Genomic DNA, 26,829 nt, shown 5'->3' on the forward strand with positions numbered 1-26,829 from the left:
TCTGATAGGAATAAGAACAGTGACCCTGAGAAGTGACCCCAAGGGGCCAAGGGCACCGGGGACTGGAGTTAGTCAGAGAGGGCTTCCCAGAGGAGGTGATATTAACCTGAGTCATGAAGAGGTCTGTGTGGGGGGTTTATTCCAGAGGGAGAGGAACTGGAAGGCATAAGGGTTCAGATGGAGGACAGTCAGAGAGGAGGAGCTTTATCAGGAGCTGCAAGCAGTTCCAAAGTCCTGAAGCAGAGAACTCGAGGGGGAGGTGAAGAAAAAGAGGGGTCTTTGTCCTGACGAGGAGGAGGTGTCACCCTTGAGCTGAAGCTGGGACGTGGGACATTTTGGTGCTGATGCTTGGACAGGAAGTGCTCTGGTCATCTGTCCATGATGGCCAACTCCATCAGAATAAAACATCTTTCTATGTCAAACCTAGCCTGGAGCTCTGCATGCAATATTATTATTCTTTTATAGCACTCTTGTAAACATTTGTGTGCGCTTAGTCACTCAGTCTGACTCTTTGCAACCCCACAGACTGTAGCCTGCCAGACTCCTCTGTCCATGGGATTGTCCAGCAAGAATACTGGAGTGGGTTGCCATGCCTTTCTCCAGGGGATCTTCCCAACCCATGGATCAAAACCGGGTCTCTTGCATTGCAGGCACTGTTTACTGTCTGAGCCACCAGGGAAGCCCTTGCATTCAATAGGTGCTCCATAAACGAGACTGAGAACTAAAAATAGAGAATGAGGGTGGAGAGCTGTTCCTTTGAGCAGATGTTGCCCGCACCCCGCCCATGTCCCCCTGTCCTTCCCGCTCGAGTGCACTGCAGTCTTCCTTCCAACTGCCGACACCTGGGTTTCCTTGCTTGGGGTCTCTGGTTCCAGGCCCCCTTTGCTTCCTGATGGGCAGGCAGGCCTGAAGCACAGAAGAATTGGCTCCTTGGGGAGCACCCCACAGCCGTGGCTGATGGAAGCTGGTGAGTAAATACCGCACAGGTCTCACCCATCAGGTGGCCAGAGGTCCCCATGGGATGAAGTCCCAGTTGCCCTCAGTGGTAACTTTCTTGAAAATGCTCCAGGTCCCTTCACTTCTCAGATAAACAGCATACATCCAGATTTTTGTCTTGGGGGGTTGCTTCTGGGGAACCCAGATGAAGACAGTCCAGTTCTTGGTTTCACAGAATAAAAGAGTACAGAATAAACGGACTTCAGGGGTAACCTTTCAGGGGCAGCAAACAGAGTTAGTAGGTGGTTAATGGCAGACACAGGATCGATCTTACTCGCATGTTGTGTGCGCAAGAGAATTCAGGATCCTTTGTTCGAGCCTCAGCTCTGGATGCAGCGTCTCGTGCTGGAAAGAATGTGGGCTTTCGAGAGAGGCACACCTGGGCTAGAGTCCAGGCTGGACCACATGCACGTAGGTGGCCCCTATCAGAAGCTATGCAGTGCCTCAGTTTGTTCACCTGGGAAATGGGGGCCACACTTACTGTGCAAGGTCGTGATGATGTTCAAGTGTGAAATGTAAGTTAAGACACCTCATGGAGAGAAACTAGGTTCCTCTGTAGAGTCTTTTAAGGAACTGCTTACTCTATGTTTTAACTGCCGTTCACATACCTCCAGTCTAGCAATGATAAGGGCAACCCTATGTCTTTGCATTTTTGTGCCTCCCAGGGGACTGGAGGTGACTAAAAGATGGGGGTCACGTTTTGCTCAATTTTGCATCTCCTGTAAATTTAGCACCACAGCTGGCGCAGAGCAAGCACTTCACGAATGTTTGTCGAACATTTATTTTTATTTGAAGGATAATTGCTTTACAGTATTGTGTTGGTTTCTACCAAACATCAACATAAATCAGCCATAGGTTTACCCATGTCCTTCCCACTTCAGCATCCCTCCCACCTCGCTCCTCCCATCCCACCCCTCTAGGTTGTTACTGAGCCCCAGTTTGGGTTCCCTGAGTCATACAGCAAACTCCTATTGGCTATCTACTTTACATATGGTAATGTATGCTTCTCAGATGAATATAATGTGCTTCTGGGCTGTGCACCAGAGGGATCCAGTGGAAAAAAGAAAAGCAAGATCATTTCATGATACAAATGAACTTATTTACATAGAACTGAACTGAAAGTAAATAGAAACAGACTCACAGACTTAGAGAACAAACTTAAGGTTGCCAGGGGGGAAAGAAGAGGGGAAGAGATAGGGAGTTTGGGATGGACATGTGCACGCTGCTATGTTTATTAATAAAGTAGATAACCAACAAAGACCTACTGTATAGCACAGGGAACTCAATGCTATGTGGTAGCCTGGATGGGAGGGGCGGTTTGGGGAGAATGAAAGTGAAAGTTTCAGTCGTGTTGACTCTTGACGACTCCATGGACTGTAGCCTGCCCGGCTCTTTGTCCATGGAATTCTCGGCAACAGTACCCAGGTGGGTTGTGGATACATGTGTATGTGTGGCTGAGTCCCTTTGCTGTTCACCTGAAACTATCACAATACTGTTAATTGGCTACACTCCAATATAAAAGTTTTTTTTTTTAAAGTAAGATCATTTTTTCAGAGTGAAGAGGGCCGAGATGAAAATAAAACAGAGGATGTGATTTAGCCTGTGGTCCTCAATAGAAGGGGAAGAAAGGATGGGACAATTTTGCTCCCTTGAGACATCTGGCAACACCTGGAGATGCTTTTGAAGGGAACTGGAGGGAAGGCGCTCCTAGTACCAACACCCTGTAACGCAGGAGGCCTGCGTGACAAAGACTTCGCCATCCCCAAGGGTCAACGCGGCGAGGTGAAGAAATCCTGCTGTGGGGGGACGACGGGGAGCAGAGAGCACCTCCCTGGGTAGATGGCAGCAGACTGAGTTGCAGCCCCAGTTCCTGGAGCTCGCCCGGAGCAGCACGCAGAGTGAGCTGCATGCAGAGTGAGCTGCGCCCAGAGCCCCGCCACAGCCTCGCGCAGAAAGACACCAGATGGTGAAACCACCAAGGCTAGCTCAAGCCCCCTGCGAGCTCTCACACCTCTGCTTCAGGGTGTCATTCGGGGGTTGTTTGCTGGGCTGGGCGGGTGAAAGCCGAGGGAAATCCGGTGGGGGCTTTTGCTTGGCTGCTTTCACTTTTAAGTCCCCAGAGCCCGGAGTCCCCACCCCCTTCCCAGGCTCAGAACCGGAAAGAGGGAAGCAGAGGGTCTTCGTTCAGGCGGACCGCTCGGAAGCCCCCCACTTCCACCTGCGGGCTCCCTTCCTCCTCTCTCCAAAAGCATCTCCCACGGCCTTCCCCCGGCCCCCCAGAAGCTCCAGCTGGTGGGCTCAGGGGAAGATTTCTCTGGAGACACCCTGCCAGCCTCCCGTAGCCCTGGAAGAAGTGATTTCCCAAGAGAAACAGGCATCAGGCTTCCACGGAGCCGTAAATAAACAGAGCATTCCAGAGGCCGAGGGCCGGGAGGGCAGCCGGAAGGCCAGCTTTCCCCCTTCACCCTCACTGAGCCGGCCCATTAACTTTTCCAGCAAGCGCTGGGCCTTGAGAGCATGCCAGCCCCGCTCCCCCCACCCCTCCCACCAGCTGCCCCTTCTCTTCCCCTTTTCTCCCTTCTTCCCTGTAAATCTGTCCCGGGCCCACCGCCTCCAGAGCTGCACACAGCAGCCTGCCTGCTCCACACACGAGGGGGCTTCCCGAGGAAACGTCACACCAGTTCCGTGGGCAGTTTCTTAACGTGCAAGGCTTCCAGAAAGATCTGAGTCAACAGGCACTGCTGAGGCAGCCAGGGTGGCAGCAGGGCTCTGACAGGCAGCCCGACCTGTAGAAGCCCTGCCAGCCCGGAGCGGGCAGAGGGAACCCAAGCGCCAGACCCGCGAGGAACAGTGACCCCGAGGCTGTGAGCCCGCGTCCTCGTGACGAGCAGGGACCCTGTGGCCAGAGACAGAGTGGATGGCCTTCTGAGTCAGCAGGCAGCGCAGGACCCCAAGCCTTCCGACCCGCGCCTGTGCATGGAATTTCTTTCAGGACACATACTCGTGCCAGAAGAGTGGGAAAGTTCCACATCGACTCTTCCAAACGGGAAGGCAGAGAAGGCTGGGAAGTGGCAGCCATCTTCCTCCAAGTGTGCCTCTGGGGTTCGGAGGACGCAGCTGAACAGCTCTGCTCCCTTGGTCTGTCGAGTTCTCCTCTGAACTGAAAACACTGCCCTCGGTTCCCAGAGTCCCCAGACAGGAGCCCCGGGTCAAAAAACCTGCTCCTGAGGACAGCTGTCAGACCCAATCTGATACTCCATTTCACAAGAAGGGGGCGTTATGGGGAAAATGTGCTGGAATATGTTTAATTAATTATTTTGCTAAAAATGATAATCTGCATATGTTGCCCTGAGAGTTGTATAACAGATAGCCAGAATCAAGTAGGCAATTTGCAATAAGCAAACCCTCCCTGCAAACCCCAGGGCAGGAATTTTTCTACATGTTGTTATTTTCAACCACCAATGTCTAGTCTTCATCCCTTGAAAGCCTTGATTTACAGAGTTGGAGGTCTACAACGTGGAACTTCTAAAACAGACTATCAGCCATAATGCCTATTTTCTTCTGTTAAAGTTGGTTACAAATACCTAGGCACCGGCAAAGAAAAGACTCAAAAATATTCATCTTTCCAGCTGTGCTGTTTTAGTTCTGTGTGTGTGTGTGTGTGTGTGTGTGTGTGCACCTGTCTACACGATACAACTTCCAGTCGTAGGTTTGTTTTGTTTTTCTAAGTCTTTCAGGCAAGCCTCCCACATGGTTTTGAAAGGGGGAAAAAAACAAAACAAAACATGTTCTTTGTTCTTTAGTTCTTGGAGTTTAATAGGATTTTCATCTCCTGGCCCCCCTTCAGGAAAAAAAAAACAAACTCGGCTAAGTGACCACTAGCTATTCTCACGATTAATGCAAGCCTTTCACTGTTAACTCGCACTTAGGGTGACGGAGAGCATGTGGTGCAAAGACGTTTCATCAGCTGCCAGAACAAATGACGGAATGTCAAATCTCCAACAGCTCACCTCCCAGATAAGGGTCACGGTGGGCCCACTGGCGCTGCCTGCCTCAGGAATTCCACAAATATTTACTGAGCACAGGGGTGGCCACGACAGCTTGGGGGCTCCACCGTGCCATCCAGGATCCAGAAACCACCTCCCCCTCCACCCTCCCACTGTTTTTGAAGAAGCCAAGGGTTACAGGCCCCACGCCAGCTTCCTCTGTGGGCACCAAGCAGAGCAGAAAAGTTATGGCAACCAGTTCTATATGAACCCAGGACAGAGGAAGAGAGCAGGATGCAAAGGGACACAGTGCAAGACACCCACTGGTGACCGGCCTCTTCTGTCGTTAAGGTCACCTGAACTGCAAGACAGACAGACTCCAGCTATACCGGACTAGCTAGCAAAAAACCAGAAGCATTTTCTTTTTCTCAAAAGTAAATTCAAATGCCGTTATTCGGGCAAAGCAAAGGCAGAGGACTGGTGGGAGGCAGGTGGATGGGACTCAACCAGAAGGTTAGAAACAAAAAGTTGACTACACGTCAGCATCCAGCAGGGTTGCTGAGAACGAGTGCTTCTCTCAATAGAAAGACTGGGCACCGTCTGGCTCCCTCCTTGGACAACCAGCCTCACTCCAACCGAGCCCTCTACTCTGCAGAGGTAACCAGGACACACCAGGATTTATTGGACATCAAACCAGCTACAAAATGTGAAGTTCACCAAGACGATATTTAATAGATTTCTCTGGATTTGTATCTCTTCTACCTGCCCCGCCCCGGCTCCAATCTGAAGTAACTTGGTCAGAGAGCTTGGCATGAAATTCTAGTACTGAAAAGAAAAGAAAAAAGTGAAGCGCAAGCACAATGCACAGGGCTCCAGTCCAGTCCCCACTGCTGGCAACTTGAAGTTGCACGTGTCATTTACCTTCCGTAACGGAGGGAAGAATGTCTTCACTCCCTCCCGCGTACACCTAGGAGTTGGGTGGGGAGATGGACTTGTTAGCTCTCCTGCCCTGGGCACTCTGGGCTGGTGGAAAGGCTTATGGGCAAAGGTGTTAAGAGCTCAGAGAGGTGAAACACTCTATCTGAACATTCCTGAATGTAAGTGTAGAGGAGAGAGGAGCGCTTTTGGTTTCATTGCATCATTCGGGAGCCAGATTTGATATCGAAACCTTTTAAAGTAGCTGAAGGGCCTTCAGCTTTTTACAACCCTGGGTTTCCTCTCCTGTAAGACCTCAGAGGGTTGGACTAGATGATCTTGGAGGCTACTGGTTCATATTGGTTGGCTGACTGTTCAAGACAGGAACTATGCAAAGGTGATAACCAACACATGCTTGGCTGGTTGACTATGGGATCCACTGGTTGGAGAGGGTGTTTATTTTCTGAGCAGAGCCCCAGGGGCTACATTCAGTGTTTTCAGAGCTAAGATTCAAACACATGGCCATTCCTGGGCAGGATGTTAGGATCAAGGTTCTTAAGTTACTTTTCAAGGACTCTTACGGACTTCCTTGGTGGTCCAGTGGGTAAGACTCCGTGTTCCCAAAGCAGGAGTCCTGAGTTTGATCCTTGGTTGGGGGACTAGATCCCATATGCTATAATAAAGATTCTTAATGCCACAAAGAAAGAATGCCTGGCGTAGCCAAATAAATAAAAATATTTTAAAAATTAATTTAAAAATACATTTAATAAATCTAGAAAGTTCCATAGAAAAATAAATCTAGATTGAAGTATATCTTTTTTACCACCGTAGCATTCCTAGTGTTTTGCATGGTGCCTGCCACATAGTAGGAGCTGGAATACATGTTGTATGAATAACCAAAGTGTCCAACACCCAGAATACTTCTGACACTGCCTTCCCCTCCCCCAGAATGTATCAGTTCAGTTCAGTCACTGAGTCCTGTCCGACTCTTTGCAATCCCATGGACTGCAACACGCCAGGCTTCCCTGTCCATCACCAAGTTCCAGAGCTTGCTCAAACTCATGTCCATTGAGTCGGTGATGCCGGAATGTATATGCATAGCTGAATCCACAAAAAGCTTTCAACTACTTTCCCGAATGACACTAATATTTAATCCCTGGCCTTTCCTGCATCCCCCACACACTCCCAATCTCACAAGTCAAGCACTGGCTATCAGCTATCCTGCTCACAAAAGAGGGCAACAGAAGATGAGACGGTTGGACAGCATTACTAACTCAATGGACGTGAACTCGAGCAAACTTTGGGAGATAGTGGAAGACAGGGGAATCTGGTGTGATCCAGTCGGACACGACTTAGGGACTGAACAACAACAACAATCCTGCTCAGTAAGCTCTGTCCCTTCCTGGCTGTGCTCCTTCACCTTGCCAAGGCTCAGTTTCCTCATCTATTACATGCAGATAACCAGGCCTTTCTCAGGAGGAAAGGAATGGTCAGGTCCTCCAAGGAGAGGTGGGGGAAATATATAAATTAACCCATCAGTGCTGAGAATCCACCTGGCACAACGCATGCTCACTCATGGTAAATACCAGCCATTAGAGTTACTCCTGTACTCAGTAGCATTCATACTTGGCAGTAATTAGGGCCCCATTAAATTTTAATTTCCTTTGTGCCAGACTGGATGCTTAAGACAGAACCAGGTTGGATTAGTACTCCACAAAACGTAAGAAAAATAAATATGCTGCAAAAAAAAAACCAAACCTTTTATGTTTTGTGGTCTTTTGGATCATCAGAACCACTTCCTCACATACCATTGGGCAGGACAACTGGACACTGTTCTTAGAGCTAGAAGTGGCATTCGACTAAGTGGCAGGAAGTTCTGTTCAGCTCGGGGCTTTGCTACTGGTAATCTTTACTCCGTGAGACTCAACACGGCCAGTGAGCCCAGGCCTTTCCTGGATAGAGACTCATCCTACTTGACAAACATCCATGTGTTCCCCTGTGTTCTTCCAGACTCCCTGCAGTTAGGCAGGGTCGTGTGAGCAGAACTGACACGTTTAAAGAGGGTATATGAGACTCTTTAGTCTTCTTTTTCTCTCTAGGCGCCTGAAAGCCAATTCTTTGAAATGATGCGGCCAAAAAAAAATTCAGCTTGCCTGGATCCCTAAGTCACAGCTACCTTGAAGAGCTCTTGCCCTTTGGTGCATTTCATGAAAGTAAGAAATAACCCTTGTTTGGCTAAGCCAGTAGGATATCAGGGCTTATTTGTCACTGCATCATAGCTTAGCCTAACCTGACTACTAACACATCTTACTCAGTGCTTGTTCCCGAGCATTCATGCCTGTCCATCACAGGCCAGTTATTCTCTACTATACACACACATACACATAATTGAAATCTCAACAATTATTTTTCCTACCCTGTGAGATGATCCTGTAAGATTTAGTAAACTAGCCATCTCTCTTGAGACAAATTTTTTTTTTCCTTCCCTCCCTAGAGGAAAATAAATTGGTGACAGAACTGTGTGAGGGAGCTTCCCTGGTGGCTCAGTGGTAAAGAATCTGCCCGCCAAAGCAGGAGAGGCAGGTTCGATCCCTGGCCTGGGAAGATCCCACGTGCCATGAAGCAACTGAGCCTGTGCACCACAGTTACTGAGCCCGTGCTCCAGAGCCCAGGAGCCGTAACTACTGAGCCCTGGCACCACAAGCCTGCACACCCTAGAGCCCACGCTCAGCCCCAGAGAGGCCACCGCCATGAGAAGCTGGCACACCTCCGCTGGAGAGGAACTCCTGCTCGCTACAACTAAAGCCTGGGCAGCAGCAAAGACCAGCTCAATCCAAAACAAGAAAATAAATGCAATTCTTTTTTAAAAATACTGCATGAGGACACTTCTTGAGAATGAGGAGCTGTGTTAGTGCCAGGAAGCGCCTTCTAAAGGAAAGAGAAAAGATGCCTCTGTTACTCACTGTAGCCATGCAGCCTTTTATAATCAAAATAGTAAACTCTAGAAGGAAATGCAGGGTCCACATCTGTGTATCCCACTCACGGAGGCACTTAACACAGAGTCTTCATAACCTCTAACTGACACACCAGCTCTTCAGTGTGGCAAGTACCTGGGCTCGGAGATCACTCAGGTCTGGCTTTAAATCAAGTTAATTTCATAAAGCCTCACTTTCCTCAGATGTCGAATGGGTATAAAAGTTTCTACCAAGTGGTGTCATTGGGGGAATGAAAGAAATTAAAATAAAGTAGGGTAGACAACATGCTTGGTTCAATGGCTGGCATACAGCAGGCATTCAATCAATGCATGTCCTTCTTTCTACCACCTTTAGAGTTTGGTTTCAAGTTCGGACTTGGCTAAAAAAAAAAAAAAGAGTTTGTTTACTATTGGAAGTGGTAGAAAGATCCTGCGGTATTGCTCTGGGTGCCACACAGGACGGTGGACACGGTGTTCCTGGAAGGAAACAAAGGTTGCCTCCACGTCAGAGGAAAGAAATGCACCCAGGAGGTACACAGAGGCCAGATGTTCAGATGAGGCAGCCGGGCAGAGCCAGGGAGGCAGGCAGATCGTCAGAATTTGGCCAAGAGGCCCCCAAACCTGGGACAAAGGCAGCCTGGGACGGAAGCCGTCTGGCCAGCTTCCTGTGACGAAATGGTCCAGTGACTGTCCTTCCAGGCACTGGCAACGCCAGCCACCAGGGGCAGCAGCGGGTAACAACTGCTACTTTACCTCCTTCCGACCCAGAACACAGGCTCCCAAACAGGCCAAACAGTCATTCACTCACTTGTAGAACCAACCAGTCACTCGAGGGACAGTCATTTGGAACCTGCTCACTGGGCCAGCTCTGGGTTGGTGCTGGGAACATGAAGACAAGGAGGAAACTCTCCTTTGGGGCGGAGGGTGGTCCATGGTTTTTCAGGGAGATAGAGGTGTAAAAAGGTCAAAATCCACATGCTGGGATTTCTAAGCAGTTATTTCCAGGGCAAGAATGAGTGAAAGTGTTAAGTCGCTCAGTTGTGTCTGACACCATGGACTGTAGCCCGTCAGGTTCTTCTTTCCATGGGGTTCTCCAGGCAAGCATACTGGAGTGGGTGGCCATTCCCTTCTCCAGGGGATCTTTCTGACCCAGGGATCAAACCTGGGTCTCCTGCAGGTTCGATTGCAGGCAGATTCTTTATTGTCTGAGCCACCAGGGAACTGCTCAGTCTGGGGGATGAGTCTTGCTGGGGAGAAGGACCTACATGTGGAAAAGGAAAGAAAAGTGAAAGAAGGTGGAGCAGGCGGGGTTCGGGGCTTGGCCTTGAATGGCTGAAGTGTGGGGCACATGTGGAGTGGGAAGTGGTTATGGCAAAATATGTCTGGTGGGTAGAGGTCAGCTCTCAAAGCATCTGGACTTGATCCTATGGGTCAGAAGTTATTCAGCAGCAGTCCTTGGCATAGACAGGAAAGTCCACTCAAATGGTTTCGAATGCCTTTCAGCTGGTCATGTGCTTTCTACTTCGACTCACTACCTACCACTTCCCAGGTGATGCTATTGGTAAAGAACCTCCCTGCTAACAGGAGACACAAGAGAAGTGGGTTCAATCCCTGCATTGGGAAGATCCCTTGGAGAAGGAAATGGCAACCCACTCCAGTATTCTTGCCTGGAGAATCCTATAGACTGAGGAGCCTGGCAGGCCATAGCCCATGGGGTCACAAAGAGACAGGACTGAAGCGACTTAGCATGCACGATCACTTCCTACTGTCCTACAACTGACTCCTTTCCTTGTTGCTGTTGCCTGCAAACCCCCTAAGAGCATTTGGGTTTATGACTCCCGGGAGGCTTTTCAGAGGTCAGTGGAACATGATCAGATTTGGTGTTTTAGAGCCCATGTCATTGGAGTGGCAGCGTGGGGGAATGGTGACGTCTGCCATGACACGTATTCCTCCCCTTAAGACGTCCTCCTCTCTTACTGAAAAACCAACTCCAGAAAAATTTCTGTTCACTTTTGGGTGGTCAGACCCAGTATGACTCCCCACTCCTATCTCAACACACATACAGATTCTATCTTATTTGATTCTGTTTATCAACTGAGCAGTGGTGTACTGAGCCACCACTCAACCAGAGCTAGGTGTTCAGGTAGCAGGGGATGGGGGTGGGGGTGTGGGAATCAAAGTGTAAATCCCTGTGTCCAGCAAGACGGAGATCTTGTCACAGTGCCAGAACATACCTGAGACCACTGGTGATACACAAAGCAACACCACAGCACAGGCCACCCGGGCTCCAGGCAGGTGCGTGGCTGGCATGGTGCACGTGCAGAGCTGGGAGGGCACCAGCCAGGAGGTCTGAACTGCCAGCAAGCCGCCGTCCCCCACGGCAGGACCACTGAGCCAGAAATGCCACTGCTGAGCATATACCCTGCTGCTGCTGCTGCTGCTAAGTTGCTTTAGTCGTGTCCGACTCTGTGCGACCCCATGGACGGCAGCCCACCAGGCTCCCCCGTCCCTGGGATTCTCCAGGCAAGAACACTGGAGTGGGTTGCCATTTCCTTCTCCAGTGCATGAAAGTGAAAAGTGAAAGGGAAGTCGCTCAGTCATGTCCGACTCTTAGCGACCCCATGGACTGCAGCCTACCAGGCTCCCCTGTCCCTGGGATTCTCCAGGCAAGAGTATTGGAGTGGGGTGCCATTGCCTTCTCCAGCATATACCCTGAGAGAACCATAATTCAGGAAGACACATACACCTCAGTGTTCACTGTAGCACTGTTTACAATAGTCAGGACAAGGAAGCAAGCTCAGTTCAGTCAGTTCAGTCGCTTAGTCCTGTCTGACTCTTCTCGACCCCATGAACCACAGCACACCAGGCCTCCCTGTCCATCAGCAACTCCCAGAGTTTACTCAAACTCATGTCCATTGAGTTGGTGATGCCATCCAACCATCTCATCCTCTGTCGTCCCCTTCTCCTCCCACCTTCAATCTTTCCCAGCATCAGGGTGTTTTCAAATGAGTCAGCTCTTTATGTTAGAGTTTCAGCTTCAACATCGGTCCTAGGTGTCCATCAACAGATGAATGGATAAAGAAGATATGCTACATATTTTCAATGGAATATTACCCAGCCATAAAAAGGAATGAAATTGGGTCATTTGTAGAGATGTGGATGGACTAAGAGTCTGTCATACAGAATGAAGTAATTCAGAAAGAGAAAAACACATACATATATCAATGCATATATATGGAATCTAGGAAAATGGTACAGATGAAGCTATCTGCAGGCCAGGAATACAGATACAGGAGGTAGAGAACAGATATGTGAACAGAGAAGGGGAGAGGGAGCATGGGGCAGACGGACTGGGAGCGTAGCGCTGACATTTACACGACCACGTGTAAAACAGATAACTAGCGGGAAGCTGCTGTGTAGCGCAGGGAGCTCAGCTTGGTGCTCCGTGATGACCAAGACGGGTGGGATGCGGATGTGGTGGGAGGGAGGCTCAAGAGGGATGGGATGTATGTATATGTACAGCTGATTCATGTTGTTGTATGCCAGAAACTAACACAACATTATAAAGCAATTATATTCCAATAAAAACTATTAAGAGAGGTGAGTCCATTTAAGCCATGTGCAGAATCAACGTGGCCTTTGACCAAACCAAGTGCAAGAAGTCTCTCATCATTTCTATCACTGAAACATCTATATCCAGAAATCTTGAAATTGAAAGGTAAAGTTAAGTCGCTCAGTTGTGTCTGACTTTTTGCGACCTCGTGGACTGTAGCCCACCAGGCTCCTTCATCCGTGGGACTCTCCAGCCAAGAATACTGGAGTGGGTTGCCATTTCCTTCTCCAGAGGATCTTCCTGACCCAGGGATCGAACCCAGGTCTCCCACATTGGAGGCAGACGCTTTAAACTCTGAGCCACCAGGGAAGCCCTGAGTCCCCAAATCTCCTACTAGATCAATAAGCATATGCCTCCCCAACCCTGAAAGAGCATTCCTTCCCTGTCTCACCTTGATCCCCACAGGTACTATCCATCAGGTACTTTCTCAACCTGTGAGCACAGGAATTGCGCTCTGGCTTCGGTGGTAACAGAGCCAGACCCGGAGTGCCTGCGGCCCAGCCAGGAAACGCGTGAAGTGAGAGAGAGCCAGCGCTGGGCTCTGTGGATGGCCCCACCACTCCCAGGACAAGTGGAGCAGGTCCGCGGAGGGCGTGGGTGGTCGGTTCCCTTCATCTCAGGGCACTCTCTGGTCGCTGGGTGACGGCTCTCCCGAGGGGTGGGGGTGAGGCTGCCAGTCACAGACCCAAAGCATCAGGCCCTCCCTCAACCACAGTGACTCACAGGCAGCCCCACGGACGCAGGTGTGAGGTGCGTCTGTGCCAACAGCACGGTGCTGGTCAGCATTTCCAGGGCACTGCCTGGGTGCTGGGTGCTGTGCTCAGTCCCTCACAGGCATTTGCTGTTGTTGTGTAGTCCAGTTGGGTCCAACTCTTTGTAACCGTATGGACTGTAGCCCGGCAGACTCCTCTGTCCATGGGCTTTCCAAGGCAAGAATACTAGAGTGGATTGCAGTGCCCTCCTCTAGAGGATCTTCCCGACCCGGGGACTGAACTTGCGTCTCCTGCATTGGCAGGCGGGTTCTTTGCCACTGAGCCACCAGGGAAGCCTCTCACAGGTATGGGCCCCTGTGATTTTGCACAGCAGCCCTGTGAGCAGGGACTCTGCTTCCGCAGGTCCAGGTCGGCTCGCCGTGTGCCGCTGCAAATGCACAAATTCTCCAGCCAGACTGATGACCACGGGAAGCGGTGGTGGCTTGGTCTTTGGTGTCCCCACCTTCATCCCTCCACAACCCCGACGTGGAGCACAGAACCCCACACGCAAAGGCAGGGTGGCGGCCAGGCAAGGACAAAGGTGAGGCAAGTAGCAAACCAGGATGCAACGTTTAAGGAGGCACTCCCTCCCTCTTGGGTGCTGAGCGCAAGCGCCATCTAAGATGCCAGACACTGGGGCCTCATTTGCTCGGCAGTCCCAGCCCTGGGTAGGGAACTGGTCAGACTGGTATGTGTGGTGTGTGTGTGTGTGTGCAAAGCCTGTTTCCTTTACTCTCTAGCCCTGTGACTGACCTTCCCCACCCGGTGCCTCAGTTTCCTCATCTGTAAAATGGAGCTTCTGGTGATACCAGGAGGTGGGCGAAGATATGGAGAAATCCAAATCCCCATACACTGCTGATGGGAATGTAAAACGGAAACAGCCAGAAAGGTTTGGCAGTGTCTCAAAATGTTAAACACAAAACCCAGCACTTCCACACGCAGATAGCCACCTAAGAGAAATGAAAACGCATGTCCACATAGAGACTGCACACAGATACAGCAACGTTATTGCAATGGCCAGACGTAGACACAACCCAACTGCCCAGCAGCAGGTCATTGAATAAACAAAACGGCCCACGATACCACTGTGGTATGATATGAACTGTGTCCCACCCAAATTCATTTGCTAAAGCCCTATTCCCAGAATGTGAGTCAAGGCCTTCAAAGAGGTGATGAAGTTAACATGAAGTTGTCAGGGTGGACTCTAGTCCAATCCTCACAAAAAGAGGAAACTGAAGCCACAGAAGAGACATAATGGAGGCATGTGCGCAGAGAAAAGGCCATGCAAGGATGTGGTGAGAAGGCAGCGGCTGCAAGCCAATGAGAGAGGCCTCGTGAGCCACCAAACCTGCTGACACCTTGAGCTTGGACTTTCAGCCTCTAGATCTGTGACAAGATAAATATCTGTCCTTTAAGCCACCCAGTCTGTGGTATTTGGCTCTGGCAGCCCCAGGTGGTCTATGCATGCAATGGAATATCATTTAGCCACGAAATAATATGCAGTCCTGATGCATGCTGTGACATGGAGGAACCTCAAAAACATGCTAAGTCAACGAAGCATATGAAAGACCACGTACTCTATGATTCCTTCTATATGAAATGTCAGTAAAGGCGAAGCTATACAGGCGGAAAGAAGATCAGTGCTTGTCTAGAGTTGGCGGGGAAGGGGTGAGAGACAAGGATGGAGAATGACTGGCAAGGGGCACAGGATCTCTGTTCGGGATGATGGGAATGTTCGAAGATTAGACGCTGGTGATGGATGCACACCTCTGTAGACACACTAGAAGTCAGGAGAATGTACGTTTTAAATGGGTGGATGTGAAGCTATTTATTTTTAAAAATTTATTTATTTTAATTAGAAGCTAATTACTTTACAACATTATAGTGGGTTTTGCCATACATTGACACGAATCAGCCATGAGTGTACATCTGTCCCCCATTCTGAACCTCCCTCCCCATCCCATCCCTCAGGGTCATCCCAGTGCACCAGCCCTGAGCACCTTGTCTCATGCATCAAACCTGGACTGGCAATGTTTCCCATATGATAAGATACATGTTTCAATGCTATTCTCAAACTACTTTTTAAAATGTGACTAGTACTAACATCTATGCTACAGAGATGCCCAGGGCCCGACACACAGCACTTGGGACTTTTTACTATACTTTAATAAGTATCTGTTGCTCAACTGAAAGTTGCCTAAAGTGCCTCCAAGTTCCTTTATTTTTAGAGACCTTTAGTTTTACAGAAAACTAAACTGACCCATCACCAGCAATGCTGTGTCCCTAAGTGGCCTGCCCACCCGGGACTCCCAGTCAGCGTCTTCCAGCTGCAGCATGCCTGCCCAATGTATCTGCAACTGCTCTGGTCTTGGGTGGCACGTGCCCGATGTAGCTGTAACTGCTCTGGTCTTGGGTGGCACAGATGTGTGCTGGGGTTCAGGCTCTGACCTCCCCACTATCTGCTCAGCAGGGCTGCCGTACACATGCCCTGGGCTGTGACGTGAGGTATAAGGGGCACAGAGCTTAAGAAGTTGACATTCAATACATCAGGAACAACCCCCACGCAGGAGAAGGCCCTTCATCGAGCTCTGAACACACATCCATCCTTGTGTTCCTTAGCGAGGGCTGGTGGCTCGGCCCCCCGGGCACTAATCACTGCGGTGGGGGCCCAGCCCTCCTGCTGGAACCGCAGGTGCACAGAGGGTAGGAGGGGACACAAGTGCACGAGCCTGAACCTTAAGAGCACTAAGCATGGTGTAGGACTGCCTGGCTTCCAGAAACCTTGGACAAAGGACTTCCCCATTCTGTGCTTTTTCATCGATTAAACGGGAATAACAGAGTCCTCCCATCTCCCAGAAGTGCAGTGAGCTAGCCCACAGAAAGCACTGGGGCCCTGCGCCTCTGATGTCAGGAAGCAGTTGCTGCTAAGTGCCAAATGACTATGACCTTCCTGAGAGCAGGGGTGTCGTTTTCTTCCCCTGGCAGGGGCTCTGTGAGTGTCCGCTGACTGGACAGAGGAAGTAAATGAGACAGCGCAGGAGAGGAAAAGTCATGTGCTGCCATATGACTGTGCATCCTTGGGTCAATTCCCTCATTTCTCTGGGCCTCAGTTTCCCTAAGTCGGAGCAGGCAACCCCGAAACTCCCTTCCTGCTAGAACACTCCTTGATCCTACTCGTGCACCATGCTGCTATTACTCTCATCCTCCCAACATCCCCCTCCGGGGACAACAGAGGACATTAGACTTTTTACAATAAATCCCGTTTCTAAAGTGCCGAAGTCAGGCCACATTCAATTTCACAGTGTCGACTGCAGCCCCCCATCTTTGGAGGGTCTCCCATTAACCCACCAGTGAACCAAACCCTTTCTGTTCTGTGGCTCCCTGCACCCAGGAGTCTCTGCTCTTGGAAATGACCTGAAGTCTTCCAGTTCTCCTGAACTGTGTGGCTCTGGCAGAAATTCACTGCACGCTTAGAATCAATTAAATTCCAGACTGTTCTATAGGATAATGCCACCTCGGTGCTCTCTATCAAGAGAGGTTTGGTGAGGGCCTGTGCTCCTCTCTGCTCCTGTCTGCAGCCACCAGCATCCCTTCCCCTCCCTTCTCAGCTGGGAGGAGGGGGCGGTCTCTTTTTCCATCTTCTGACTGTCAGTCCACACGCCTGGCCTCCTTTAGCCCCAGTCACTCTGAGGCCTTTCCCTACCCTCTCTGGGCCACCACCCATCCTAAACAACTTGGCCATGTGCAATATCCAGCTCTGACCAGACTGGGTTGCAAATATCTTAAAGATGCTGCTCCTCAAAAGACAAGGGTGCATTGCACAGGAAAATAATTTCTCAACGTCCTCCTGCACAGGCCAGGAAGATTTCATGGGGGCTCTGCATACCCACAGGGGCTAAAGGAGCCTGAGATGGCTTTTTCGTTCGAGCGATTCAGCCCGGTCTTGTAGTTTAAGCACAGCAGGAAAGTAATGTCAGCTGAAAGGAGTTTTCTGTGTGCTATTTAACTAAATGGCTCTGCAGCTGGAAAGAACCATGGGCAGACGTGTTATGATTCAAGGGCTCCCAATTACAATGATCCTCTTTTATTGTATAAAAACAGCAACCCAGCCATTCTCCACCCTCCCAATGCCTGCTCCCCCCACCTCCTGCCCCCATTGGCTGGCAAGGCTGTTCAGCATCCTGAAAGTAGCACCCAGCTTCTCCTCGGTCTCCAACTGTCAGCTGTCAGCCCACTGGGATTCATTCTCTTGCCAGAGCCAGGGATGAGAGGGTGGCGTGCCCCCTGGAGAATGTTCTGGTGTAGACACTGATAGACGCTTAGAATTGTCTTGGGAGTGGGGTTCGGGTGGCTAAGGATAACAGGTACAGATCTGGAATTCTCTTCTGTTTTAACTAACCTTACACCACACACACACACACACACACACACACACACACACAAACACACACACACGCACACGCATGCCTGCGTGCACTGATCCCTACATTCCTTTAGCAGAAAAGCTGTCAGACTGTCCAGAAACTCATTCTAAAACTGTCCCTTCTCCCTCCATATAGTTCCAGGCCTCCAGAAGACATCAGAAAGACCTGGTGAGGGACTCTCCTGGTGGTTCAGTGGTACAGAATCAGCCTACTGATGCAGGAGACACAAGTTCGATCCCTGATCCGGGAAGATCCCACATGCTGCGGAGCAACTAAGCCTGAGCGTCACAACTGCTGAGCCTGTGCTCCAGAGCCCGGGAGCCGCAGCCAATGAAGGCTGTGTGCTCTAGAGCCCCTGCTCCACAACAAGAGAAGCCACTGCAACGAGAAGGCCGAGGGCGGCACCTGGAGAGTAGTCCCCGTTCACCCAAACTAAAGACCCCGCAGCGACGGAGACCCAGCACTGCCAAAAACAGATACATAAACATAGTGACACGTACTTATAAAGACCTGGTGATGCATAAGAGTACCGGCTTTAGAATCAGGCTGATGTGAACGCGAATCTCCGCTACCTCCTGAGACCAAGCGCCTGACCGCTCTGCGCTTTGCTCTCCTTTGGTCTTTAAGATGAGGCTCCACCGTGGCCCTGGATGCACTCCTCAGAGTCACTCTGAAGGACACAGTGATGAGAGCACGCTCAGCAGGGTGCCTGGCACACAGTAGGTACCCAGTTTTTGGATGCTCTTGCTGCTCTGAAGATGGGGGCACTGTGTTTGCGGTGTGTCTGGTGGGGGGCAGGGGGCTTTGTATTCTATTCAATCTCACCAGCCAGAATGGTCACAACTGGGGTCAGGGGCTCAGGGTGGGGGGAGATGCTTCTGAGGGATACAAATGGTGGCCCCGCTGAGGACTGGTTTTCCTGAGCCTTTCTGCAGCAGTGATTTAAACCGTCATGCAAGCACTACCCCTGCATGTGTGCCTGCAGCCTGCTCCATGTAGAGTCTGGTCCTTCCTCGGTTTTCTGCAGCTGGTTTGGAGTCCAGAAGCCGCAGGTGCAGGCATCCAACCAGCCCAGGAAATCTCATTCATCTTTTCTCTCTACCCTTCTCACCAGCAGGCTACTTTTCTCTCCCAAGGAGTCTGTTCTGGGCCCCCGACAGGGAGCATTCCCTCCCAAAGAAAGAGCTAAATCAGCCTGGCCACCCTTCGAGGCCCCAGGAACACAGGAATCCACTCCCCGCCCGGAGCCTGACAGCAAACGGTTCCCAGGGTTTTGCCGATTTCCCCCTGCAAGGTGAATCAGGCGTGGCTTTAAATCCAGGAAAGTAAACCCAGCAGGTGCTTCAAACTTCTCCATCCCAAACCAAGCCGGTGCACCTCTAAAGTCTGAACCTCTTATACCAAAGTGAGTGAATGCCTGGGCCACACTCCTTCATATCGATCCCCCATGAGTCAACAGCACAAGCATTTCATTCACTACAGGTTTCATGTGGTAAATATTGTTGTACTGAAACACTGTGTAATAAGATTTAATCCCCACTAAGTGTTTCAGTACTAGGGGACAAGAGGCGGGCAGGAAGAGGAAGAAAGTGTGCGAACTATGGCTTTTAACAGGTAAACTGTTCACCAGGGGTGGGGTGGCAGGGAAAGAGAGGCATCAGCAACACACAAACACACACACCCACACCCACACCCCCCATCAGCAACACACACACACACACACACACACCATTGCCAATCAATCCCTCTTAAATGCATGACTTCAAGCATAGAAACAGGAAACAGATTGGGGTGGATGTTGTTAAAATCACAACCTATTTGATGGAGGGTGGGGCAGGGAATCGAGAGGACTTTCACTTTTTCAACTACAAAAGAAACTACCCTGTCAGTACCCAGAACAATGCCCACTCTGTTGTCTACCACCGGGGTATGTGAGCAGCTGAGCATCTTTTCAGTATGGCACTGCCTGGATTTGACCATGACATAGCACATTACCTGAACCAGGGTCCCACTGTGATATTTCAGGGGAGCTCGGCATGTCAGAAGCTGCTCAGATTTGCCACAAATGAACGCATATGTGAGTGTGTGTGTGTGGGAGGGGGAGAGGGTGGGATGGAGAAGAATTGCAATGAACTGGGGACAGTTGGGGTCTTGAAATCTATGGCACAAATTCATGCATGTTAATTACCTGGCCCCTCTCAAGGATACAAGAAAGTCACATCCTGGAGGTGGTGGCAAGATGATGATGGCAGGTGAGGATGGTGACAATAGGTTACATTTACTGAGCAGAATCCACGTGGCAGGCACTATGCTAAACCCTTTTGTAAATTTCTTCAGCTTCACAACAATCCAGAAAGCAGCTACTGGAATAATCTCCATTTTAGAGCTGAGGAAACTGAGGTTTATATGTAACAGCCCCAAATCATAAAGTGATTAACTGAGAAGAGAATCAGGAATGGTGGCCTTGCTAGAGGAAGCCAGTGTGGGGAGACCGACAGAAGGGCCTCTGCGAGCATCCCCTCTGTTTATATACGTAGTTATGACTGACTCACGTTGTATGGCAGAAACCAACATGACACTGTAAAGCAACTATCCTCCAATTTTAAACAAACGTGAAAGAAAAAGAAAGCAAAGCTGAAGGGTCACAACCGAAATTATTCTGCTGATGAGTGCTGGAGCTGCAGGTGGGACCCGGGGAATCTGAGGCTCAGGAGAAAGGCAAGCGTCATGTTTGGGGAGTCAACTGGTCCTCCCTTCCAATGTGTCCAGTTCCACTCACTGAGTTACTGCAAAAGGAAAGCTAGCTGCTTCCTGGTAACAGCTGACTAAAGGCTTCCCTGGTGGCTCAGCAGTAAAGAATCTGCCTGATGCAGGACACACAGCAGACGGGGGTGGGGGGTGGGGTGGGGTTTGATCCCTGGGTCGGGAAGATCCCCGGAGAAGTAAATGGCTAACCCACTCGAGTATTCTTGCCTGGAAAATCCCAAGGACAGAGAAGCCTGGCGGGCTACACTCTATGGGGTCACAAAGAGTTGGACACGACTGCAGTAACTGCGCATGCACACAGCAGCTGACTAACATCAGGTTAATTCTGGATTCCTACTGGCAGAACCCAAAAGAAAATCTCCCTCACTTGCTTAGTGTGCTGTCTTCTTTTTGCCCTAAGGCAGAACTGGTCCCCTGGTCTGAAACTTTCCAGAACTCATTCTAGTTCAAATAAGAACCAAGCTGATTTATTTCCATAAGGCGCACTGCTGTCAGTCTTACCTTCTTAAAACACCTGACAGTCCCTCCTCAGAAGCCTGCCACGGCTCCCTCAGTTCAGCTCAGTTCAGTCGCTCAGTCGTGTCTGACTCTTTGCGACCCCATGAATCACAGGACGCCAGGCCTCCCTGTCCATCACCAACTCCTGGAACTTACTCAAACTCATGCCCATCAAGTCAGTGATGCCATCCAACCATGTCATCCTCTGTCATCCCCTTCTCCTCCTGCCTTCAATCTTTCCCAGCATCAGGGTCTTTTCCAATGAGTCAGTTCTTCACATCAGGTGACCAAAGTATTAGAGTTTCAGCTTCAGCATCCGTCCTTCCAGTGAGTATTCAGGACTGATTTCCTTTAGGATGGACTGGTTTGATCTCCTTGCTGTCCAAGGGACTCTCAAGTCTTCTCCAATACCATAGTTCAAAAGCATCAATTCTTCGGCGCTCAGCTTTCTTCACAGCCCAACTCTCACATCCATACATGGCTCCCTAGTACCTACAAATTAAATCAACCTCCTCCACGTCTGCCCCCAAGTCTGGCGTCATCTCTCTGCACAATCTTCCCTGAATCTCCCTCTCTACCTCAGCAGAACGCACGTGGCTCCCAGGACGCAGTTTTAACTTCATCCAGAATACACCCCTTTTCTCATCTGAGGCCACACACACTTTATCTGCCAACTCAACAACAGTTCCGCCATTCACCCCTTCTGCGTAACAAGCTGAATCCCCGTGTGTTTATGGCATTGATGCGCCTAACTAAAAACATGTGATTGCCCCTTCTCCAGTAGGTGCTGGTGACCATGTGGCACAGTTCTGGTCAAGCTAAGGACAGAAGTCCCTGAGAGGGGTGTCCCTTTCCAAACGTTAACAGTAAAGCCACACTAGGTAAATGTTCTGTGCGCCCCAGTCATCCTACTTCTCCTTTCCTGGGAGGCAGATGTGAGGCCTGGAGATGCAGCAGCCCCCTTCCCACCATGAGGTGACAGACCTGGGGTCAAATGCCTATAACTCTATGGGTGGCAGAATAGAAAGGCAGAGCCTCAGTCCCCAGTGGTACAGCTGAGGCACCATTCCACCCACTTTCTTCTTGTCCAACACAAATAGGCCCCCATCTGGTTAAGTCATGGGTGGGCAGAATTTCTGGTACTAACAGCTGTGTGCAGTGATACCGGACACATCTCCAGACATGGTTCCTCCTCAGTCATGGGTAGTTTCCCAGCTACCCACTCTGGGAAATCCTCTATGGGATCCCTCACAGCGCAAGAACTGCGCCCTTCATGTTACTTCTACAGTAGTTACTCTTCTCAATTCTAGCACCTATTTAATTCTGCTTGATGTGGCCTGCTGGCTGCTCAAACTCCTAGGTGGTAAGGGGTCTCAGTCCACTAACATCTCCCTGGTTCCTGGAGTAGGGCTTTGCATCAAGGTTAGTGAGGTGCTCCATTTCATCAGCATCTCCATCATGTCTAGAATAGCGTATTGACTTGTGGACGGCGCATGTTCTGGAGTCTGGAACTCTGCTTACTGTTTACTGTTTGGCCTTGAGCAAGTTACAGGACCTCTCTGTGTTCCTAGGTCCTCATCTATATAAAGGAGAGAATGATAGTACTCGCCCCACTGGGTTGTCATGAAGACAAAATAGTTTAATTCTAAGCACTTGGTCCCTGACTTATAAAAGTGCTTAATGACTATAGCCCTTTATTAGTGTGATGAATATTATAGTTATGGAATAAACAGATCAACATAGAGTTGCTAAATATAAATGAATTAAGAGATGAATTAGGACTTCCCTGGGGGCTCAGATGGTAAAGCGTCTGCCTACAATGTGGGAGACCCAGGTTCAGTCCCTGGGCCAGGAAGATCTCCTGGAGAAGGAAATGGCAACTCACTCCAGTATTCTTGCATGGAAAATCCCATGGATGGAAGAACCTGGTAGGCTACAGTCCACGGGGTCGCTCACGACTGAGCGACTTCACTTTCTTTCATGTAGGAGATGAAACTCAGGAAAATTCCTACAAGTTTGGACCACTGGGCAGTGGTCCCTGTTTCCTCTTTCCTGCCTTTACTTTTCATTCTAACTACAACTTCCCATATCCGAGGAGCTGCTATACTGGAGTGCTGTCTAAGACTTGGCTTCAAATGCCTAACTCTTGTTCTGTGGCTTCTGGGCAAGTTTTTGTCACCTCTCTGAGCTTCAGTTTCTTCCACTGGAAACTTGGGATAATAATCGTATTTATCTCATAGGGTTATAGTGAGAATTAAATGGTAAAGCATGTAAAATATACAGCATTATGCCTGGCATACTGAAACAGTGTTAGCAACTGTTATCAAACACTGTCAATATCTTTTTTTGTCAAATGCACAGCACCCCACTGAGTCTCAAGGTCCTGATGGGGACAGGACACTTGAAGTGGGGTTGCCTTTGGGCATGTCAAGATACGTTGCATTTACATTGGGAGAATACTTGTGTGCCAACAAACATTTGTGGCGTCTTGATTTTTGCCTTTAAATAGGAATTAGTATATTCAATTTACCCCAAAACCTTGGCCTCCGAATTTTCCCCTTAATAGCTGTTAACTTCCAAGTGGACCCTTCACTGACACCAAACCTGGCCAGAAGGTAAATATGCACATGAGAACAGTCAATGGAGCAGAGTGTTTAAATAGCAATGATATTCCCAGATCGTGTGTCCAGTCATTGTCAGGGACACATTTCAATCTTACTTGTAGATTTCCCCCCTTTGGCCTTAAAAGATGTGTCTACAGCTTTATATTAATTTTCCCTTTAAACTTAAACCTTCATGTGAGTCCCGTTCAAGCACTTGAGGGCTCCATTAATCTATTTTTACTATTAAACATGCCATTTTACAAGATATTTCTTTCACTTGGTTGTCATCCAAATGCTTTTTGACATTACTGCCCTGGGACTCCACTACTTTAACTCACTGCCCTCATAAACAGAAAATCACCTTTTGACGGAAATCTTGAAGAGCTCTCAGAACTTCACTCCCTACACTTCAAGGCATTCACTTCTGCTCAACATTACAGGAGAGAGAATGCGCATGTGAGTGAGTGGATGAGTCTATGTATGTGTGTGTTTTAAGAGGATAATTGTGGGAGGTTTGAGCAACCCGAGGAACAGCGAAGGGGGCAATGCCTGTCCCCCAAATCCTGCATCCCGCCCCGCCCGCCTCCACGGCCTGACTCGGACTTGGGGAGCTGCTATTAGTAACATTAACAACACCAGGGGGCTTCCCTGATGGCTAAGACGGTAACGAATTTGCCCGCAATGCGGGAGACCCAGGTTCGATCCCTGGGTCGGGAAGATCCCCTGGAGGAAGGAAAGGCAACCCACTCCAGTATTCTTGTCTGGAGAATCCCCATGGACAGAGGGACTTGGGGGGGGGGGGTGGCCATAGTTCACAGGGTCGCAAAGAGTCGGACACGACTGAGCGGCTTTCAACATTAACACTGATAACAGGGAGACTGTCGGGGATCGCGCTGGACAGAACTCCAGGGTCCGAAAAGACTTCGTGATCCCTGGGGCCCAAGCTGGGCAGCGCCACTTTCAAAGGGGAGGGGTCCAGGGAAAGTCTTGGTTTCCCCACCTTCCTCCTGCCCCACCTTCCAGAGAAACAAAAGGCCATCGCGGAAATTGCTGTGAAGGCAGAGACCCCACTGGCCTGGAAACCAATCCATCAGGTGGAAGCCTGAGCAAATCACAACTTGGCTTCCCCGTCAAGTTTTCTCCCCAGCCTCCCACACCCTTCTCCCCTTCCGCCGCCGCCTCCCGAGCTCCGCACGGCGACGAGCCCAAGGGGACCGTCCTGTGATGCTCACTGGTTTCCAACTTTCCGCTCATCTGCGTCTCCGCAGCCTCCTGCACAGCGGCTGGGAAAGGGGCAAGTTTGCAAAGGCGAAGAGTCGACCAAGTCCCGGGGACCCCACCAAAGCGCCGTTAACACCAACAAAGCTGAACCTCTCCCGTGGGGGCAGAGACGAAACGCGACCCCAGCGGTTCCGGGCCGGGGGGTGGCGGGTGGCGGTGCGCGGTGGGGGTGGCGACGGTGGGCTGGGGCGGGCCGCCGGGCCCTGCGGGGAGGGGGGGTCCCCGGGGGGTGTCCCTCGCCGCCCCTCCCCACGCGGCTTCCCCGGCACCTGAGCGGGGCGTGGGGACAGCGCCGCGCTCCGGCCCGGCCCGCGCGGCAGGTAGCTCGGCCGCCCGCCCGCCCGCCCGCGCCGCCGGCAGCCGCCAGGAGCGCGGAGCGGAGAGGCGAGCCTCAGCCCACGGCGTCATGCTTCCTGCCACCACGTTACGGCGAATCGTCACCGGGAGCGGGGAGACGCGGGGAGCGCGGAGGCGGGGGGGCGACGGCGGGGAGCACACACACGCAGCCCCCCGCCCGCCGAACCCCGCGGAGCCGGGGCCACGTCCCGGCCGAGTCCCCGCGGGACCGGCCCCGCTCGCACAAAGCGCCGCGCTCGGGCCAAGGAGGGAGGGAGCCGGCCCCGAAATAAATAAATAAAAACACAGTCGGGTCTACGTAACGCCCTGTCGAAAGCGGACGCCATATTTTTTTGTGGCTTATGTCGACATAGGGAAACGTAGACATGTTTTTTTCCTCCTCCTCCTCGCTCGGCCTCCCATTTATCCAAACTTGTAATCAGAACTCTTAAAAAAAAAAAAAATCCCCCCCACCTCTGGCTCCTCTGATCTCCTCCCACCCGCAAAAAAAAAAAAAAAAAAAAAAAGCCTGCACACTACCTACCACCCCCCTCCCGCGCCCCCCTTTGCAATCACAAACCCGGCCAAGTCCCATTAACAACACATTTTTCGGGAGCGGCGGTGGCGGCGGTGGGAAAGTTGGGCTGGAGTGGCCGGTGCCCGGCGTGCGGGGCTCGGGGCCGGCGGCGCCGGGGCGGTGGGGGGGTGCTCCGCGCCGGGGCGAAGTTTCTTACCTGCGCCGGGGGCTGGGAGCGCGGGGACCCGGGCTGGGAACGCGGAGACGCGGCACAGGGGCGTTCCAAAATGGAACTCTGCTGGCTCCCCCCCCACCCACTCCCCACTCCCCACCGGGCGCCCGGCTCGGGCTCCGTGGGAAAGAGGGGGCCAAGCCAGCCTGCCAGCCAGCCAGACAGACAGAAGCCCCCGTACGGAGAACAGTGGCCAAAATTTTTAAAAAGGGGGGGGAAGGAAAAAAAAGGGGGGAAAAAATGTCTCGATCAGTGGGGAATCTACGCCAAAACCCACATGATCTGTAACGTCAGCATGCGTATTTGCATACGATACCACCACCCGAGCTGCCACCCGGGCTCGGGTTCCGCAGAAAGTTACAAAGTGAAATTCAGCTCCCTCCGGAGACGCCGGCGAAATGTCAATTTTCAGGCGGGAGCTAGAGGGGTGGGAGGGGGGAAAGCTAGCCCTCAAGGCGCTGGTTACTAGCCAAGGTTGGGGTGGGGGCCCCGTAAATTAAGTTAAAAGTCTGAGCCCAGTAACGGACTCGGTGGAATTTCTGCTAGGGGAGGAGGGGGAGGCGCGAGCGAGATCATTGAATATTAAGCAGGACCCGGCGAGGCGGCCGCGGCCGAACCCTCCCGGTGCAATACCCATTTTCTTTATTAAAAGTTCAAGGTGTCACAGATGAGCTCAGCAAACTGTTGATCCCGACCACGTGGAGTGGCGGACGGAGGGACTGCGGGGCGCGGCTGCTCCAGCGCGAGCCGGCGGCACCCGGGACCCCGCGTCCCTCCCGCAGCGCAAGGGTGGGGCCGCCGCGCGCCCCGGGGCGCGGCCTGCGCGTTCTCCCGCCTTTGGACTCAGGGAAATAATGACAACTTAAAAAAAAATTTTTTTTTTAAGCGAGACACATTTAACTCCTGAAATAGGAACGAGAGCGCTTAGGGTAGGCA

General features: G+C 51.0%; 1 protein-coding gene across 4 annotated transcripts in view; it reads right to left on the reverse strand.

The window, feature by feature from the left end:
• ZHX2 (zinc fingers and homeoboxes 2) overlaps positions 1 to 26,413 on the reverse strand; it is a 178,849-nt gene extending 152,436 nt beyond the window's left edge. For 2 of the 4 annotated variants that reach the window (XM_069599968.1, XM_069599969.1), the window contains exon 1: positions 25,879 to 26,413. The gene's annotated coding sequence lies outside the window, so the exon portion shown is untranslated. The remainder of the gene's footprint in view (positions 1 to 25,878) is intronic. The other 2 variants (XM_069599965.1, XM_069599966.1) reach the window with 1 other exon arrangement.
• Positions 26,414 to 26,829: the final 416 nt, after the last annotated feature.

The sequence above is a fragment of the Ovis canadensis genome, chromosome 9 (assembly GCF_042477335.2).
Source record: "Ovis canadensis isolate MfBH-ARS-UI-01 breed Bighorn chromosome 9, ARS-UI_OviCan_v2, whole genome shotgun sequence".
In the NCBI taxonomy this organism is placed as follows: domain Eukaryota; kingdom Metazoa; phylum Chordata; class Mammalia; order Artiodactyla; family Bovidae; genus Ovis; species Ovis canadensis.